The sequence below is a fragment of the Labeo rohita genome, chromosome 9 (assembly GCF_022985175.1).
Source record: "Labeo rohita strain BAU-BD-2019 chromosome 9, IGBB_LRoh.1.0, whole genome shotgun sequence".
Classification (NCBI taxonomy): domain Eukaryota; kingdom Metazoa; phylum Chordata; class Actinopteri; order Cypriniformes; family Cyprinidae; genus Labeo; species Labeo rohita.
In genome coordinates, this window is record NC_066877.1 from 22,990,712 (window position 1) to 23,010,695 (window position 19,984).

General features: G+C 40.3%; 1 long non-coding RNA gene across 1 annotated transcript; it reads right to left on the minus strand.

The window, feature by feature from the left end:
* Positions 1-6,044: 6,044 nt before the first annotated feature.
* LOC127171253 (uncharacterized) lies at positions 6,045-17,911 on the minus strand. Its single transcript, XR_007828486.1, has 2 exons — positions 17,390-17,911; positions 6,045-9,970 (listed from the first exon to the last, which is right to left on the minus strand). It is a non-coding gene; the product is annotated as an uncharacterized LOC127171253 (long non-coding RNA).
* Positions 17,912-19,984: the final 2,073 nt, after the last annotated feature.

The window sequence follows — 19,984 nt, forward strand, 5'->3', positions numbered from 1 at the left end:
AAGAAAGAAAGAAAGAAAGAAAGAAAAGGAAGAAAGAAAGGAAAGGAAATTAAGAAAGAAATAAAGGAAAGAACAGGAAGACATAAGGAAAGAAAGAGAAAAGAAAAGAAAAAAGAAACGAAAGGAGAAGAAAAGAAAATGAATAGAAACACCAGGAAGGAAGGAAGAAAGGAAGAAAGAAAGGAAGGAAGAAAGAAAAAGAAAGAAAGAAAGAAAGAAAAGGAAGGAAGAAAGAAAGAAAGAAAGAAAAAGGAAATTAAGAAAGAAATAAAGGAAAGAACAGGAAGACATAAGGAAAGAAGAGAAAAGAAAAGAAAAGAAAAGAAAAGAAAAGAAACGAAAGGAGAAGAAAAGAAAATGAATAAAAACACCAGGAAGGAAGGAAGGAAGGAAGGAAGAAGGAAGGAAGGAAGGAAGGAAGAAAGAAAGAAAGAAAGAAAGAAAGAAAGAAAGAAAGAAAGAAAGAAAGAAAGAAAGAAGGAAAGAAGGAAAGAAAGAAAGAAAGAAAGAAAGAAAGGAGGAAAGAAAGGAAATTAAGAAAGAAATAAAGGAAAGAACAGGAAGACATAAGGAAAGAAAGAGAAAAGAAAAGAAAGGCGAAGAAAAGAAACGAAAGGAGAAGAAAAGAAAATGAATAAAAAACACCAGGAAGGAAGAAAGAAAGAAAAAGAAAGGAAGAAAGAAAAAGAAAGGAAGAAAGAAAAAGAAAGGAAGAAAGAAAGAAAGAAAGAAAGAAAGAAAGAAAGAAAGAAGGAAAGAAAGGAAATTAAGAAAGAAATAAAGGAAAGAACAGGAAGACATAAGGAAAGAAAGAGAAAAGAAAAGAAAGGAGAAGAAAAGAAACGAAAGGAGAAGAAAAGAAAATGAACAAAAAACACCAGGAAGGAAAGAAGGAAGGAAGAAAGAAAGAAAGAAAGAAAGAAAGAAAGAAAGAAAGAAAGAAAGAAAGAAAGAAAGAAAGAAAGAAAAGGAAGAAAGAAAGAAAAGAAGAAAGGGAGAAAGAAAGAAAAGAAAGAAAGAAAAGGAAAAAAGAAAGAAAAGAAGAAAGAAAGAAAAGAAAGAAAGAAAGGAAAGGAAATTAAGAAAGAAATAAAGGAAAGAACAGGAAGACAAGGAAAGAAAGAGAAAAGAAAAGAAAAGAAAAGAAAAGAAAAGAAAGGAGAAGAAAAGAAAATGAATAAAAAACACCATTAACAGAGTAATATTAATAGGTTAATGTTAATACAATAATACAAAATTATAAAATAAACAGCATTAATAAGGTATGGTTAATGCTCTACATTTAGTACATTTTTCTTATTTTTAATCATTTTCTCTTAATATAAATAAATAAATACAATGAAAGTCAAATACAATAATATTAATTACTAAAACTAATAGCATTAATTAGGCAAGGTTAATGCTCTAAATAAAATAATACATTTTTATTGATTTCCTCTTGTTAAAAAACGGAAACAAATACAAAACCTCAAAACCCTATCATAAATAAATAAATAAATAAAAGTATTACTAATTCATACAGTACGTATAACAATGAATTTTTAACATTTCAAGTTGTATAAATTATAATGTATCAGTTGTGGATCAACTGAAAAAGAATGAACAATAGTATAATTATAAATGCTGTAAAAATGTTGTATTTTATTAGTTCATGACACTTAAAGCATTAACTATTGTTAAAAAATTGAACCTTGTTTTGAAGTATTACTGATTGAATTTATGTAATGCGCATTGTGCAAAATCAAACGTACAAATCGTTTTTCTAGAGCATTTAGTGGTTGTCTTAAGGGAAATTGTTTGCTTTTAAACAACAACCTTTGGGACTATTAACACAGTTTTTAATAAAGAGGATTTATTTGCCTATATAATTATTGGCTCATCTTTCAGAGCATTTGGAGAGAGGCAGTTTTCGCACCAAGCGCTCTCCGTCCAGAAATCTTCACAGTCGAGACAAGGCCTCGTCTCCATGGCACCCGAGCGAGCAGATGGATCGGAGTCTATGCAGCTAAGTGAAATGCAGAAACTTTCGTCAGTTTCTAATCTGCCCTTGGCACCGAGGTCCACGTAAGCCGCGCCGATATTAAGAGATTCTCTATGAGTCACTCAGGTATTAAGAGAAAATACAATGCTCCTGCGAGCACTCTTTTAATGTGGGGTTTTATTGTCAAAAGCATTTGCGCGCCAAAGAAAATCTCCACAGTGCCTTTTAATGCCTCGTGCAAAGACACATCCAAGCGCGCAAACTAATAGCCCCGTATAAACGACATGCGAAGTGCATGCTTGGGATCCCCTGCTTTGCCTAGTGTTTTATATTCAGCGTTTTCTTGCTGTATTGCATTACAGTCCAATATTATAATGCGCTACAAGGACTGTGGGAGGCAGAAACAATATCTATAATATATTTGAATAGATCCACTCTTGTATGGGGTGTGAAAAGGTCAGGGCTGACTGAGATTAATGTCGCTATATGACCTTTGCAGGTTATCTGAGTATTACACCACATTCAAACCAACTAAACTACGGTATGTGTGTGCGCGTGTGTGTTTTGTGTGGCCGTGACTTCATTCGTATCTGATTTATGGTGAGAGAAAATAAAACGAGAGGCGTTTGCTTACAGTCGGAAAACTGCACACGGCGTTGACGACAACGCGGTTCGCCGTGCAGATTTTCTGACGTCAGTGCCGTCGGTCAACCCTCACCCCACGCTGCACCCTTCACCTTTGACCCATTCGAGAGAAGCCGTGGAAATGTGCGACGGTCAGATAAATGCGTGGATGTTTCTCGCCGGCTAATCTGCCGCTATCAGTCCTCGCAGTTACCCAAGGGAAGCCCTGACAGAGCATCAATTAGCATTCCACACAAGCCCAACCATGGCCTCGGAGGACCCCCGCTGATGTCATCACACAGCTCTTGCTGCACCAGATATCAAAGGAGCGATTTACTTCCATTACACGCTATTCAGAGGTTTACATTACTGGAATACTTTCACTCTGGACACTTTCCCCTCTGGAAATGTTAGTGCGAATAAACTCGTTGGTGGAGAACTGCAACGTCAGAGTTTTAGCTCACAAAGAACAGAAACGTTCTTCTTGTCTGAAGAGAAAGCGGCGCCCGTTTATGATTTGTGATTTAATAACTTAGTTTGCAGATACGAGACTTCCTGTAGAGCAGCAGGTGTTAGCAATGCAGTGTCATGTGTTTGATTCAGAGACAACTTTACTGTTATTCATATTTTGTATTTCAATTAAAACGTAACAGTTGTCATGCATTTTAATCACTGTGAAACGGTTTCGTCCCTCGTCTGAGGGGTGTGAATTTAACGCTTCGTGAAGGGAATACAGTCACATGACGGCTGTGTCTGTTGGGGTGAGCAGACAGATGGGAAGTGGCTGTTCCTGGAGCAGCTCGACTGTGTTTTCCCTGTTCCTGTTGTTTTATTGAAGTGATTCCAGTATCCGCTGGCTAGGCAGTGGCCCGCAGTATAGAGAGCACATACAGAGGCTCGTGACCACCTGCCTCCATATTCCTGTTGTACAAACAGTAGTGCAAGGGGAAATGGCATCATTGGAAACACCTGTGCCCGACTGCCATAATGGCCCGCTCCCTTCAGACCCCCTTCCACTTTCGTTTCTCTGTTCATTCTTTTGTACTGCCTAAAAGTCGCACTGGGTTTTGAGCATGTGACGTTACGTTGGGATGAATATCAACAACATTATGCAAGTTGCACTATTAAAATAAATCATCCAAGATGTTCATGTCTTTCTTAATTTGAAAGGAAATTAAAGATTTTGAGGAAAACATTCCAGGATTTTTATATAATGGACTTCAATGGGAGCCAACGGGTTGAAGGTCCAAATTGCATTTTCAATGCAGCTTCAAAGGGCTCTACACGATCCCAGCTGAGGAATAAGTGTCTCGTCTAGTGAAACGATTGGCCATTTTCTAAAAAAATTCAAATGTAAATACTTTTGTAACCACAAATGCTCGTCTTACACTTGCTCTGCAATGCGCAACAATGACTTCACGCATTGCATAACCCTTTAACTGTCACCGTCCCCTCTGTTTACTTCACCATTTTACAAATAAATCCTAATCTAATCATGACAAACTATATATCGTTGGGAAGATCTAAATATTTTACCACTCTTTTGTGTTACAAATTGTGTGGGAAAAGTAATAGATTCATTTTTGACTAGAGTGCACCTCAAAAGTCTACATCGTAACAGGAGTTCTGATATTTGTCACAAAAATACTTTCTCCGTTGCTTTTTTACCTATCACGCAATATAGCTCTTAAGAAATTATATATCAACTGAAAACTTCAAATCTCAAAATTCATCCTTTGAAAACCATTATAAAATCAGACATTGCATTACCATGGAAATTGTACATCAAAATCATATTACAAAATGTTTTCGTTCATTTATTAGTTACTTTGGATAGTGCATTTATATGTCTATGTTTAAAATGACAGCTGTGACAGTTAAGGGATGATCATGTTGGGAAGGTTTTTTTCGTCTGTGTACTCCGGTTCAAAAAGGTAGAATAGAGCAAAAAAACTTAAATCATCCAACTTCGTTGTTTTACTTTTTTTTGTAAAGGGAGTTTGACTTTGTTTGCACATTCGCTTTGTAAACATTGGGTCGGTACTTCTGCCTACGTTATGCAAGATAAGCATTTGTGGTTAAAATATGTATATATATTTGTTTTGTTTTGTTTTGTTTTGTTTAGAAAATGACAGATTGTTTCACTAGATAAGACCATATATCTTTGGCAGGGATTGTGTCGAACCCTTTAAAGCTGCATTGAAACTGCAATTTGGACCTTAACCCATTGGTTCCCATATAAGTCCACTATATTGAGAAAAATCCTGGAATGTTTTCCTCAAAAACCATTTACAGCTCTGAGCTGTTCTTTTTATTTGACTCCTAGCTCTGCTATTGGTCAAATAACTTTATGCTAATTTCTAGGTTAGAGTTTACCAGACCTGAACTTTGGTACAAGTTTGCAAAACTTTTTCACATGTGCTCGCCTTTTGGCTTTCCGACTCGCATGCATATGGATGGATGTGAATGGAGCTCAAAGTCTAAGTGTGATTGCACCTTTAGACCGTGACCTAACCAGGTGCAAAAATGACATGTGCCAGGACGTTTTGTTGAATGCGTCATGCTTGGTAGCAATTTCATTGCTCCAAAATCTCACTCCTTATGTTTGCTTTATTGTGGAAATTTGGCTTTGTGTATATGCTAAGCTTATGTATGACAAATTGGTTGTGATGTTCCACTAGTTGCTTTCGATAAAAGCATTTACTAAACGATTAAATGCAAATGCCATAACTACATTAAACGCTGAGCAAATTATCATACAATTTGAACAAACAAATTGCTTTTTCCTGGAAACCTGGTTGTTGGAAACACCCAGGTCAGGAGCTTCTTAAATGTGGTTCGCTTACAAGTTAAACTGCATTATCATGAAGTATCACAAACTCACTGGACTGCTTTTGTGTTATGCAGCAATATAGAATATGCTGGCATTCGCTGCTGTATGAATGCATTACCAAAAGACACATAACACAAAGTGAGGACTGTGAGAGATGTGCTACAGCGTTCCTGCAAGGCATTTCTGTCAATATTGTAGTCAGATTGTGTGAGGACTTAATGAACCGAGTTCTCTGGGGGCTTCAGGCTTTCTTCAGTTCTTCATTAGTTTTTCTATGCGCTGAATCCCTAAAGACATAACGGTGCGCAATATAGGTAGATTTCAGAAAGTGATTTTATATTGCACGAATGCTGAATATCTCTTCTAACTTTCATTGTGTGTGTGTGTGTGTGTGTGTGTGTATGTTGTGGGTGGGTGTATTCAGACGCAGATGGATAATAGTGATAAGAAGCTCTTCTGGGTGTACGGCTGAAATATCTTGGATGCCTTTTTAATCCCTGGTGAAATTTGACAGTCTGTCATTGGATAGAATCCGCGCAGCTCTACAAATATCAAGCTGAACCCACGTTAAGAAACGAACACGAGGAGAAATAATTGGACACATCATAGTTTTTATACTTTCAGGACTTTTATTGTATTTTATTCACATAGTAGGAGGAATAAGTCTTTTTCAAGCACGCGCAACGACGTAACGACTCACCTTTTCGGTTTCTGAGCCGAGCAGAATTTCTCTGCTGGCCTGAAACCCAGCAGACAATGTAGCTGTAGATTGTACCACACAGAAATCTACATTGTATGCCAGGTTCACGACAGCACAAAAGAATTCATCCTTCGCTCTTCGAAACCGACGCGCGTCTGCGCGTTTAACTCTCATTATTTGTCAGCCTTCAACAACTCAAAAACATTTGCACAAAGACAGCCCCTTGTGACAGGCAAATCACAAAGAGAATGTGACATGTCGCCTTGTCCTTTGTTACCTAATCACTTAAACTGAATCTTCAGCAGTCAAACAAGAAACAATGTCTCAGTCCTTTCTTTCAAAAATGCCTGAAATGGCTTCTCGTGACTTTTAGCTACACTTTGACAGCTTACTCACCTTGATCGCATTTTTTAAGAAAAAAAAGAAGAAAAATCCACAACAAACTAGGCTAAAGGTGCGAAAACACCACCAGACCTGTTATGACAAGGGCCCTCTTTAACGTCCATGAAAGAGCGAGTCCTATTCTGACAGGATGAGGCACACATTGTGATAACATACCACACAATCTGAAAGGAATGTGCCAACAGGAAGCAGAAAATGCCATCAGAGACCCAGTAGCCAGATGTAGCTGCTGATTGCAACACAGGATCTACACTGACTACTGAGCACCTCATGAGCACCCTAACAATCCACTGGCAGCGGTCGTCCACTTGAGCCGTCCTCAGCGCCTGAGGAAGACAGAGACAAAGAAGCGAATGGTTAGACAACCCCAAATCAAAGTGTCTGCAGCGCCGGAGGACGACAACAGCCCTCCTTTTTGCAGACAGGCAGCACCGGGGAGGGGGAGCTAATCTCCCGATGGGCATTTTTAAGCATGGCGTTAGCACTCTCGCAAATATTTCTCATTCTTTCCCATTAGCCTGGAGGCAGGACGGCAGACAGAGGCCATGGCTCCAGTGCCTTTTAAAGGTGCTCATCACACCCTTTTAGCCTAACCAGACCTGCTTGGTGCATTTTTCTCATAACAAATGGCATCATAAAGCTTTTCTTTTGACCTGAGAATGGTTAGATATCATGAAAATGTAAGCTTGGGTTTGCAAACTATTATTTCCCGAATCCACTTAGTGGTTTGGCACGCATTAGGCTACATCAGTCAGAGCGCTCAATTCAAGTCTTATTAATTAGAAGTGGGTGCTTGTTAGCCGCCAAAGGTGCACTTTGATTGGGTCGTCGACTAATTAAATCATCCTCAGCCAGACAAACAAAAGAGAGTGACTCACATAGCACTAAATACTTCCTGTTGGCAAGGATGCTGAGAGTGTAAGGCCATTTATGCACAAGATTATTGTACTGGTTAGCAATAAAGCATAATCGTTTGCCGTTTGACTGACAGAAGCGCGCAGAGACTGTAGGCTGTCTTTGCACCCTCCTGTAAAGGCTCCAGCCCTGCATACCTGAGACCTTGTGACTGTATTGATCAAACATCCTTCGACCAGCTGATGGTCACTTGACTCCAATTTTTCTCCATTAGGGAGTTCATTCCTAACCTGAATTCCAGTGGTCTGTGCTCACTGTCAGCATTTGGCCTTCTGTAAGGAGTCTGATTAAACTGTGGGACAGTGACAGCATAAGTTTGGAGAGCTAATGACGATATTTATCGAAAAAGAGACAATGGATCGACTTCCAGTTGAGTAATTTGAATCTGGTTGATTCCAGAATGGGAAAAGTATGGCCATTTGGGGGTAAATTTGCCTACCAAATGATCTATCAATTACCTTGAAGTACCATGTAAATAGCAGAGTAAATTAATGGTAATCATTCAGTATCCAGTATATGGGTCAAGGAATACCAATAATTGTGCCCATGAAAAAAAAATGGTGGCGTAACCATCGGATAATAATTATTTAGTTATTTTCCACCCAAAAATATAATTCATAAATATATTTTTTACATCATCACATTCATACATAATAAATATCATTATGTTTTACATTTTACATTCTAAAACAACCCTAAAAATACCAGTAACACTTCATTTTAAGGACCTGTTCTCAGGATTAAATAGTTGCTTATTAGCATGCATATTACTAACATATTTATTGTTTATTAGTAATTACTAGGCACATATTAATGCTTTATTCTGTATGATCATATACTAGATCCCTTACCCTAACCCAATACCTAAACTTAACAACTACCTTACTAACTATTAATAAGCGGCAAATTAGCAGTTTATTGAGGGAAAACGCAAAGCGTTACCAATATATCAAAATGAACTTTAATTCAGCTAAGATGCATTAAATCAAAAGTGACAGCAAAGACATTTGCATTGTTACAAAAGATGTCTGTTCGAAATAAATACTGTTCATTTTTAATTTTCTATTTCAGTTTCCACAAAAATATTAAGCAGCACAGCTGCTTTCAACATAAGAAGTGTTTCTTAAACACCCATCAGCATATTAGAATCATTTCTGAAGGATCCTGTAGCACTGAAGACTGCTAAAATTCAGCTTTGCCATCACAGGAATGGCTTACATTTTAAAATATATTAATATTCCACTATTATTTCACTAATATATTCACTAACATAACGGATTTGTAAAAAAAAACCTTAGTAACTCAATCTTTTGAACAGCAGCATTGACAGACAAAAAGATAAATTAAAGATAAAACCAAAAACTGAGTGTCATACCATTGACCCACATATCAAAGTACGACCAGATACCATCACTGTACCATGGTACGGACACAGTACTCTTTTGTAAGAGAGTGTTTATGAAACAGTTAAGGCCATTTAGTGAGCAGTGAACTGTCATGTGAGAGCCTTAATAGAATGGTGCTTGTAGAATGGATCTCTGTGTTGTTGTGTCTTGTAAACGTGGGCTTAGTTTATGCAATGCTAGAATTATGATTAGGCAGTTTAAATGAAAAACTGACTGTCTGACCGTGAACTGCTTTGGATTCTAGAGTTTAAAAATTCTGTCAAAATTTGCTGTTTCATTTCCAGACTGACAGCTGATGTTGACAGCTATATTGTTTCATTCTGTTCCATTTACATTCCTATTGTACTTTTGCTGGCAGCACCAACAACAGGCTCTGAAAATTAAATGCACGAACAAACGCTTTGTAAAGCGTGAATCACAAAAGCCACGCTTTAAGTAAACTAAACAATTCCTGGGATAAAGCTACAAATATGCATGCGTCTACCACCCTGTCAAGCCTTCCTAATTTGCTCCGTTTTTTATTTTCTTGTGTGTGGCGCTACAACGGGGTGGGGGAGCGTGCCGTGGGGCTCTCGAGGGAGGTATGCGCTTCCTGCTGCAACACTATTGTCTGCCCCTAAGGAGAAGCCCCAGCCCGCGACTTCACATGAATGACCTGTAAACATTAGGAAAATTCCGGCACATTCCATTCATAACCTTCCACAGTCACTGCTCAGCCCAAGGGCCTGCTAGTCAGCACATAAGACACGGCTTGTATTGTAGATACTAAAGTTCTGAGCTAAAGTGCTGCAGCAGACATTTCTGCACATTTCAGATAAAATGTGATGGCAAGTTAAAGTGTAATGGCTTTGCGGCAGATACTGATGTGGAAGCTGACAGCCTATGAAAAATTTCTATTGAGTTCAACACTGTTTAAAATGTGTTAGACTGGAATTTATTTTTTTACCACATTTTTTTTATAATGTGCATCCACAAGACTGAAGGTACTGAAGAAGCTGGCAAATGCAGTGAGGCAGGAAATTAGCTGCAAAATTAAATGATGTATGTGCTCACCTAAATTGAAATGAAGACATGGAGCATCATGTGATCTGAGAAGATTCTGAATAACCCTGTAAGAAAAAAAGAGAAATAATTAATCATTTGATTTAAAAACCCATCTCAAATGCCATACAAGTGACGCCAATAGCACTAAGAAATGTCTAAAAAATGGATCTTCAGAGGGACCCAAACCAACCCAGGCCCCCTATTGAAAGAGTGAGGCCCACTTTCAGCACCCCACACCGGGCTTTTCTTTGAGCGCACAAACAAAAGGCTTTTCCTGGAGACTTAAGGATGAGATGCTACCACCTTCCTTGTCATAGCACTGTAAAAATGTCCCCAAAAACCCATCTGTATATTGAGCTAAAGAGCTCTTGCTTATGACTCCTACACAGCACTTTTCATGTTTTGGAATTATTATTGCTAGTGATCAAAGAGAGAAATGTACAAAGCATGACAGGTAAATTCATGATGTTTCTTAAAAAGCGAGGGCCTTTAGGTGGCCTCATGAACAGACATCAAAGTTACAGCTCGTCAAAGCCTTGAGGGGAACTCCAGAGCGATATTTCAAGGAAAGAGAGCGATTTCTCTCTCGGCTCTGTAATGAAAACCGAATCAAATAGCGAATGTGATTTATATAGCGCCGCTTTTGATGAAAAATGTTCAGCAACATTAATGATAATGATCAATCATCTCTAATGAAGACGTTCACTGCAGGCAGAGCCCAGATCACAGCAGGCTTTGTGTTTATTGATGCCGATCCAGATACCGGGGCAGGTCCAAAACCAGAACTGATGAGCCTCTACTTGTACTACTCACTATTTACAAGACGTGGGCCAGGGCTGTCTTTTTAGGGGGAGGCTGAAGATTGGAGGGGAGGAGAAAGGGAAGAGAGGAAGCTGCCAGGGTAACCTCCCTGAGCTGGGCTATTCCTGGAGCCCCAGCGAGTTTCAGTTGATGTGGGTTTCCTCCTGGCTGCCTGGGAGATGACTGGCCTGACCACATCCAGATTTTGAGAGGAGCAGCAGCCGAGCCCCTGACCAGAATGCTGTCAATGTGGTCGGCAACCAAACAGGAACTGAATCATTACCCGCAGCAGCCCTGAGCACAGGAGGAAGGAGGGGAACCCAGGCAAGTGTTCGAGACGGTGTGTGCGTGTGTGTGTGTTTGTATTTGTACATGCCAATGTGTTTGTAGGAGAGCGCAAGAGAATCAATACGTGATGAATGATTCAAACCTCTCAGAATCACCATTGTAACATTTCGGCTCTGGTCAGACACCACCGAGGACTACTTTGCCGAGCCTTACATTTCTGATGCACACAGTATCACTTATAAGACTGCCTAGTCTACTAACAGAGAACTATTTTCGATCTTTTAGGTGATCTGTCTGACAGCCGGTGCTCATGGCTTACGGCAAAAATCAATTTTCCACTGAAGGCTCCGGCTGTGTTTCGTCCTCGCCGCCTTTGACCTCCTACCTACACGGGGCAATGCTTCTAAAGAAGTCTGGACTGGTTTCTGTCAATACCGGCTGTTTGCTATGAACGTGGTCGTATTGAAAACAAGCAGTGAACTGGTCTCGCCTTCATTCAAAACAAAAAAAGATATCGCTTTCACGAAGAGGTGGTCTCCTGTCATTGAGAAAGCGGGAGGGTTGGTTTTAAAGTCTAATTCGATTTAGAGTAAATAACCGTGCCGTACCAGGCTTGATGAGGGATTGCGTCTGGGTAGACTAGTGTTGATAATCAAGCTTGATAGGGTTTCGGTGATACGATCGTACGTGGAGAGTTTGGCCCTGGCTCCGTGAAAGGTGTAAGGGAGATTCATTGCATTTCCCCTAAGCCCACTTGCCCCTCGCAGAGGGGAAGGAAGAGTCAGATCTCCGCTTTCGACCAACTTTCTGTGAATCAACGTGTAATTCCATTAGCCTGATGGATGGATCAGATAAGGGCGCTCGGTCTGCCGTCGGGAGGGTGAGCGTAATTGGTTCCGACCGGCTTCTAAAACATCGCTAACCGGCGAGAGACTGGATCAGAGAAAGAGGCTCCATTCCCTCGAAGAGTTCAGGGAAGGTGAGAGGTTTCTGCCATGCTGCCATTGCACTGGGAGTTCCCCTTTTTGCCAAGACCCGACCGACTCCAGAGGCGGGAAGTCCATTTGCTTTATGGCTTCTAATGTGGGTCCCATTAGCGTGAAGCCCTACAGATGGGTCAGGTTTGAAGTGAAAGGCGATCCCTCAGCACTCTGAGAAGGACGGTGAGGTCTCACGCCAAACTACCATACGCACGAAAAGCCGCACGCATACGGTTTCCTGCCATTCGGAGACCAGCTACTGGAAGCTCTACACTGGACTCTCGGTAAGGAGAAGCGAGAGACTCTTTCCAGAGGGCTGTATTGATGGGAAAGAGCTGGCACACAACAGAGCCTGCAGTCCCTTTACAAGGCCTTGGCAGAAGCGCAGGCTCGAGCGAGAAGGGAGAGAAAGATCGAGAGAGAATGAAGGGAGTCTGGCCCACAGCACACCCACTCACACGCTGGCCTGGAGAGCAAAAGCCTTCTATTCCCCAACGCGAACAACTCCCAGCGCTGCCCTGGGCTTGGGCCCGCTCTCCAAGCACAGTGAAGCGTATAGCATTACACCTAAATGAGGGCCGATAAATTCTTCTCCATTAGGGCAACACAGCGCTCTTAAAATAGCTATAATACTCGCTCTGTTTGAGAGCGCACTAACCCTGCCGCTGATATGCGAACCACCTCCACAACCGAGCACAGATCGCAGAGGCTGTAAAGAGCTTGGATGCCGGTCATCCAGGGCATGAAGCTGGACTGCTTTGCTTTACTCATTTTTCTAGAAGTTGTTAATAAAGCTATTGCAGAATAGGATCAGACAGAAAGTTTAATAATGCCAAAGCATTGAACACATGACGCTAAAGGGTTTTTTCACCCAAAAATGAAAATTAGCGCATTATTTACTCATCCTCCAGGCATCCTAGGTGTAAATGACTTCCTTCTTTCAGACAAATCCAATCGGAGTTATATTAAAAATTATCCAGGCATTTCCAAACTCTATCATGGCAATGTGTCGGGTGTTTCTCTTTGTCAGTCCAAAACAAGACCAGTAAAGTGCATCCATCCATAATAAAAAGTGCCTCACATGGCTCCAGGGGGTGAATAAAGGCCTCCAGTAGCGAATCGATGTGTTTTTGTAAGAAAAATATCCATATCTAAAATGTAATAATCACTTTTATCTAGTTTGCGCCAACTGCTCGTACACGGAAGCAGCTCCGGGCGGATGAACTGTGGGTAGGACGTTGGCGTTGAGCATGCGCCTGTGAGTCTCGCAAAAACCAACGTTTGTTTACAGAACCAAAGGAAGCAAAGTTTCCTTATTTTAACAAAGGAAAAACAGTCTCCTCTTGGTTTATATCGAAATCTTCCGAAATTTTTCTTTCACAAATCCTCGTTTTGAACTTCTAACTTGTGACCGGTCAGAGGAGGACAAGTGATTCTTACATTTTAAATATGGATATTTTTCTTACAAAAATGCATCAATTTGCTACAGGAGGCCTTTACTCACCCCCCGGAGCCATGTGAGGCACTTTTTATTATGGATGGATGCACTTTATTGGACTTGTTTTAGACTGATGAAGAGAAACACCCGCCCATTACCATGATAGAGCTTAGAAATGCCTGGATAATTTTTAATATAACTCAAATTGCATTCATCTGAAAGAAGAAAGTCACATACACCTAGGATGGCTGGAGAGCGAGTAGCTAATTTTCATTTTTGAGTGAACTAACCCTTTAACATAGCAATGCAGCAACACAAAATGTCCACCATGCTGGTGAAAAAAAATCTGAAAATATATCTATTATATTTATATATTTTATAATATAATATGTTGAGTGAACTGAATTAGAAGTAAATTAGAAAAAGACGTGTTTCATAGTGATCTATTAAAATTAAAGTTAAATATAGTAGTCAACATCTGAAGCATTTTTTTGTTTAATTTCAAACATTAGTTATTAGTTAATATCTAATGTTTCTGTAAATAACAAACGTGTGCAATAATGGGTAATTTATGTAGAAATGCAAAATGAATTATACAATAGATTTTAATGTAATTTTTTTAAGAAAATAAACAGTTTGGTGGATATTTTGTGGTGCTGCATGGCTATATATATATATATATATATAACTGGCATTTTCAGTTGAATTCTTAATGGTGCACAACCTTGCTAAGACAATGGTTTGTGTGTAGCTGTGGACAATCTGCTACCTGCTTCATAATTTACTTTGATTGGACACTGGAAACACCGAACAAGAAAGAGAGAGAGGAAATGTCGTGATCGCCATTGATTCTCATTTTCCATGACGTGTTGCCACACGTACTACACTCGTCGCTTATTGGAATTCAATGCACTGCCTGCACTCTGCCCAGGTGGGGAAACACTGCCCATATATGGGCACGGTTACACAAAGCGCTGGGTGTGCGTGTTATGCCGTTACCTGAGCACGTACGTCACTCACACACCTTCTCTCTGTCTGCCTCCCTCTATTGCGTCTCTTTGCAACTTTCATTACATCAGGAGCAGGGAGGCATGGAGACAGAGCTGGGAACAAAAGCAAGTCTCTTACGGGAAGTCTGCCTTATGAAGACCAGATTTTGCATTTGAGAAAGAATTATGCCATTGCTTAAACAGATAAGCGCAAACGTAGTATGTAGAATAGGAACGCTTACATAAGCAGACAGAACTGACCCTGTGGCACATTTACGGCAGGTATGTCAAGGTTGTGTCGTGCGCAGTGACATAAATGTTGCCGGTACACACCCATGGATACGAAAGCACTGTACACGGGTGGAACGTGCCAGCGGCTCCCAACACTAGTCACTCCTACCACTCCCTCTACAGGGAGTGTAAGACTGACAGTTCTTCCTCTAAAAAGCCACCTGATGATTCACAACTGCCACTGAAACTCTAACTGTTTGAAAAAGCATGACCTAGAAATCAGAGCAGCATCATCACGTTGATTTCAGACTCGACTTCAGCCTTGATTTCTTCTGAGACGCCGTTTAAGAAAAAGCCAGCAAGACTTCTTGATAAACTAACATTTTATCATCTCATCTAAATACCTTGTGGGCATGGCACTACGCTATCATGCACATTTCAGAGACAACAGAAGCCCTGTGATATGATAAACCCAGGATCATGCTGGTGAATATAATGACAAAATTCCTACCTCGCAAGGAATTTTAAAAAGTAATAATAAAGGACAGTACACTCAAAAATGAAAATTCTGTCATTTACGTTTCAAACTTGTATGCATTTTTTAAACACATTTTGAAAATTTGACTTTCATTATACACTCGTCAAAACATCTTTTGTGTTCTTCAGAAAAAAAAAAAAAAAAGTTTTACCGGTTTGGAATGACATAAGAGTGAGTAAACGATGGCATAATTTTCATTTTTAGATGAACAATCCCTATAAGCCAGACTTCCTTGGGTGGGCATGAGAACGCGCCTTTTGTGAGCTGGACTGAAGGGAGTGGTAGATTTTGTGTCGTTTTAGAAACACAAAGACACAGAGGATGCGTGAGCACGTTGGTGGGCGTGGGTTCTACCGCCGCACCCTTCTGCAAGCACAGGGGGTCAACGTGTGACCGGCACATTCCTTCGGCTGCACGAGGCGTCAGTCTCGCATGCACACACACACACGCCCTCTCCACACCCAACGCCCAACATCCTTCGACTTCACTTCCTGTCAGGCCCTTACATGGTGGCAGGTAGCCTTGAAACCTAATTTTAGGGTAGCTATTGTTTGCAGTAGTTTCCGGAAGGCGCCTGTGTATAGTCGGCAATAAAATAATTAGGTTAGTGTGTGAGGTGACGGTTTAAGGGACTTTAACTGCACTTCATGTGTCTGCAGCTCACAAGATAGACCAGGAGATGTTTATTTCTTCTACCTGTAAACTTTTGGCTTTATATTTTATAATTTACACTTGAATATTGTATATCAACAAGGACGCATTAATTTGATCAAAAACAGCTATATTGCTAAATATTATTATTATTATTAGTTATAACAACTGTTTTATTTTAAAATGTGATTTATTCATGTGACTCCAAAGCTGAATTTTCAGCAGCCATTACTCCAGTCTTCAGTGTCACATGATCCTTCAAAAAATATACAAAAACATCCTGAAAAATTATAATTATTATTATTTGTTGAAAACAGTTGTGCTTGAAATTTCAAAAGAACAGCATTTATTTGAAACAGAATTGTTTTGTAACATTATAAATATCTTTACTGTTATTTTTTCATTAATTTAATGGATCTTTGCTGAAAAATAGTATTCATTTCTGACCAAAAACTTCATTTTGAACAAATCTATATGATTAAACATCACATATTAATTTGGTTCATTAATATTCAATGACAGAAAGTTCTGACTCAGTCAGTAATTCAACTCAAGTCCTTTGAAGGTCATTCACATACAGTAGATCCTGAAGGACAACAGCTGGGCATAGGGCCGAATCTAGTGTGTCTCTCACATTCTGATTGGCTATCGACTAAGATAAACATCTGCAGCCCTGAGCAGTTTTTTATTCTATGTACTCACACACAGCCTCACAAATATGGCTACAAATATATCTACACACGAACAAACACTCTGTCTTTATTGCCCAATATTGCAGCAACAGCTGGTTGAGAAGACATAGAAGGTAAATCTAAACACCGGTGATTCCACCCACCGGCTGGCCACTGGTGGGCCGGCCGGCAAACCAGAGAATGTGTCCTCTGATTACCCAAGAGCAGCCGGCCAATCAGAAGTGATACTCACACGCTCCATTCATAAGAAGCAGCATTGTGTAGGGTACTCTCTATAAATTCTTCCTCCTTCTGTGCTCGCTAGCCATAGCCGCAACAGAGCGCTCTCTCATTGGTGGAACGCAACAACCGCTCTCCCAGGGGAAACCCCGAAAATATGTTCTCAGCCTCCAGCAGGCACATTGACAATTCTTTCTCAAAAAGGACCCACATGTTGGATCTGGAGAACAGCTACTAAGATTAGCCAAAAACTGCGTTTCAACACATTAGCGACACTGATAAAGCTGAGATATTTTCCATATCAGCCTGGTAATTAGTTTCGGTTAGGTTAAAAACATCAATTTTCCTCAGTTAAGTTCCATCATGTGACACAGATGAAAATGAAAGCACATGGAATGAATGGCAGTCCTATCCATACAAAGTTAACATGCACACACACACACATACATAGACACACTTTATATATATATATATATATATATATATAGTATATTACATTCTGAAACACTCTAATTGTAAGAGTCCTTAATTTCAGCCTCTGAATTTCTCAGTCTAGTTATCGAAAACCTGCAAACAATTTCTCAGTTTTAAAGCACACCATATGATATCCATTAGTAGCCAGAGCTCTCTGTCTTTTTTCCCCTCTCATTGACTTACTCTGTCTGGGTGAAAAGAGTATTTCCTGATGGCTGAGAGCTGCCTGCATGTGCGGGGTCCCCGACTTCCCCCTTCGTCCAGCCTCTTCAGGAGCCGCAAGCACAGAGAGCGAGAGCGAGAGCTCCATTAACGTCTCCGTACTGCTGGAAAATAAAACAAAACTCTACTCAGCTCGGTATTATCAGTCTTCTCCATACGAGTTCCAGGCTCCAGCGCTCTCAGTCTGTCTCTCCCTTCTGCCTCTGTCCCTTTTTTCTCTCTCTCTCTCTTTCCACTCGCATTCTTTAGCGACTAATCAGTAACACTCTTAAAGCGATAGAGACAGAGGAAGCGTGCCGTATTCTCTGAAAGTGCTTCCCCGTTTCAGCGGAGAACGAATAATATCATTGTTATCACTGTCAGTGAATTTAAACTCTCTACCGCCCCCTCCCACTCTCTCTCTCGCTTTCTTTCTCTCCCTCTAAACAGTCAGTCATACACTGGAGACGGACTGCCAGAGTACTTATAGTGTCGGATTGAGGGGCTGAGCGATTTGCCCGCAGCCTATCAGTGTTCAGGGTAGTGTCCTGTTTCAATGCTGCTGTGAATTGAGAGGTTAGAGAGAGGACACCCATTCAGAAAAAAAGAAGGGGGAGAGGGAAAGGGAGGAAGGGAGAGAGAGAAAAGCCGGCAGTCGTGGTGAAAAACGCCTAGGCTGTGCCTCGGATCTTTAGGAGCAGGAAACTCCCCTACTTATGTGACCGAGGAACGTTAGTTAGTGTCTTTCAGTGAAGAATTCGCTCCCGTTCTACTGTACCGACCAGTCTAAACGCTTTTCTAAACAGGTCCACCATTGTCAAACACGCACATGCCGTTCGTGACGACATAAAACAAACCTCTTGATAGTCTCAACAAACTGATATTAAGCACAAGAGTAAAATTACCATCAATACAGCCAGTTTAGTAGGGAAACTAACTTCTTTTTCACAAAAAAAAAAAAAAAAAATACATGTTTTTTAAAAGCTTAATGTCTTATGTACTAACATTGGGTCATTTGAGTTCAAATTCATACCAAGTGCCATCATTTTCGTGAGAATTTTCGTGAGAAAACGTGGTAAAAATGAAATGACAGTTTGAGCATATCAGAAATGTTACTTTGACTCATCCCGGCTCATCTTCTTCATAAACCCCTAATTCTCCATCTTGGAGAAAGTACCTGAATTTTCATCAGCTCTGGGAAACCCGACACCGCAGAGGGACACTCGGCTGTTTAATATTTCAAAGCGTCACCTTTCCAGTGAAATAAAAGAAAGACCGAAAGAAAGTGATATGCGGAGGGGTGGAAGAAATGACAACTCTACCTGCCCATCTCCCTCTCTCTCTCCATAGCCCTATGGAACTGGAGCACCACTGAAACTTCTTTTAAACTGCCATAGTTTAGTTGTTAGTCACCGAAAGAATAGTGAGTCATCTCTGTGTGCCGTGAACCGCGCCGCGTGGAAGCTCGCACAAGCCCTGTATTTTACCCCCGCTGCCTGAGTAACACAGCGCAGCTCTGTGCTTCCCTACTGCCCATTTACAATACACAAACAGCGGACGGTCGGCCAGTGCTGTCGCCCCTCTGACGACCCATCGGCTCTTGATTTTACAGGACGCTCAAGTGAGGCTCAGTCATGAGAAGCGAAAGGGGGACTACAGGTCTCCAATGTGACTCAGAGAAAAAGGACTTAGTCATGAGGAAGATTAAACGTATGGATTACATGCTGTGGTTTGATATTTTCCAAACGTTTTGGCTTCTAAGATATGTTGCAGAGAGATTTTGTCAAAATATTCTTAGTGTTAGGTTAGGTCTTAAAGTCTTGAAATTCTTGAAGATTAAAAAACTAATATGAACGTGGATACAAACAGCAAGTTTTAGGATTTAGAATACTGTAAAATACAGAACGTTTGTGACAAAGTATTTCAAATATAAAAAATTTCTAAGTCACTTATTAAACAAGCAAACTTGTGACTGCCTACAAAGGGTCAGATTGAAAATAATTGAGTAATAATTAAGTAAAATAGAAATAAAATCATTATCAGTTTCAGATTTTTTAAGCCCCACTTTACGGTATTTATATTTAGGGTATAGATTTTACCTGAATTTCTCACAAAGATCTGTGATTTAAGACATTATGTAGGTTGGTAAAGTTGTATACGTCCATTGCTTTTAGTCTACGTATCTCCCTCCTACGCTCGCCATCTCTTTACAGCAATCTGTACACAACATTCAGAAAGTGTTCAAGCTCCTGCTGTGTCAGTCTGCACGGTGAAACTGAGCTTGACCACAGTACAGACAGCGTGTGTTCCAATAGAAGGGAGGAGGTGACGATGAATCACACATCGTAACGCGTCAACATGCCGCTTTGCTGTTTTTACTTTTTTTTTGGGGGGGGGGACAATTTAAGTTGCTCTCGTTCATTTTGTTGTCAGTGGGTTGAGAGCTTATGAGTCAGGAACATTACAATGTAACCACAGGGCAAGCAGGGGCGATTGTTGTTTCAACCATGTGCTTCCCAGTCCTTTCATTTGGGAGAGGAATTTGAAATGGTGTTCCTACTTAAGGAAATTATTTTA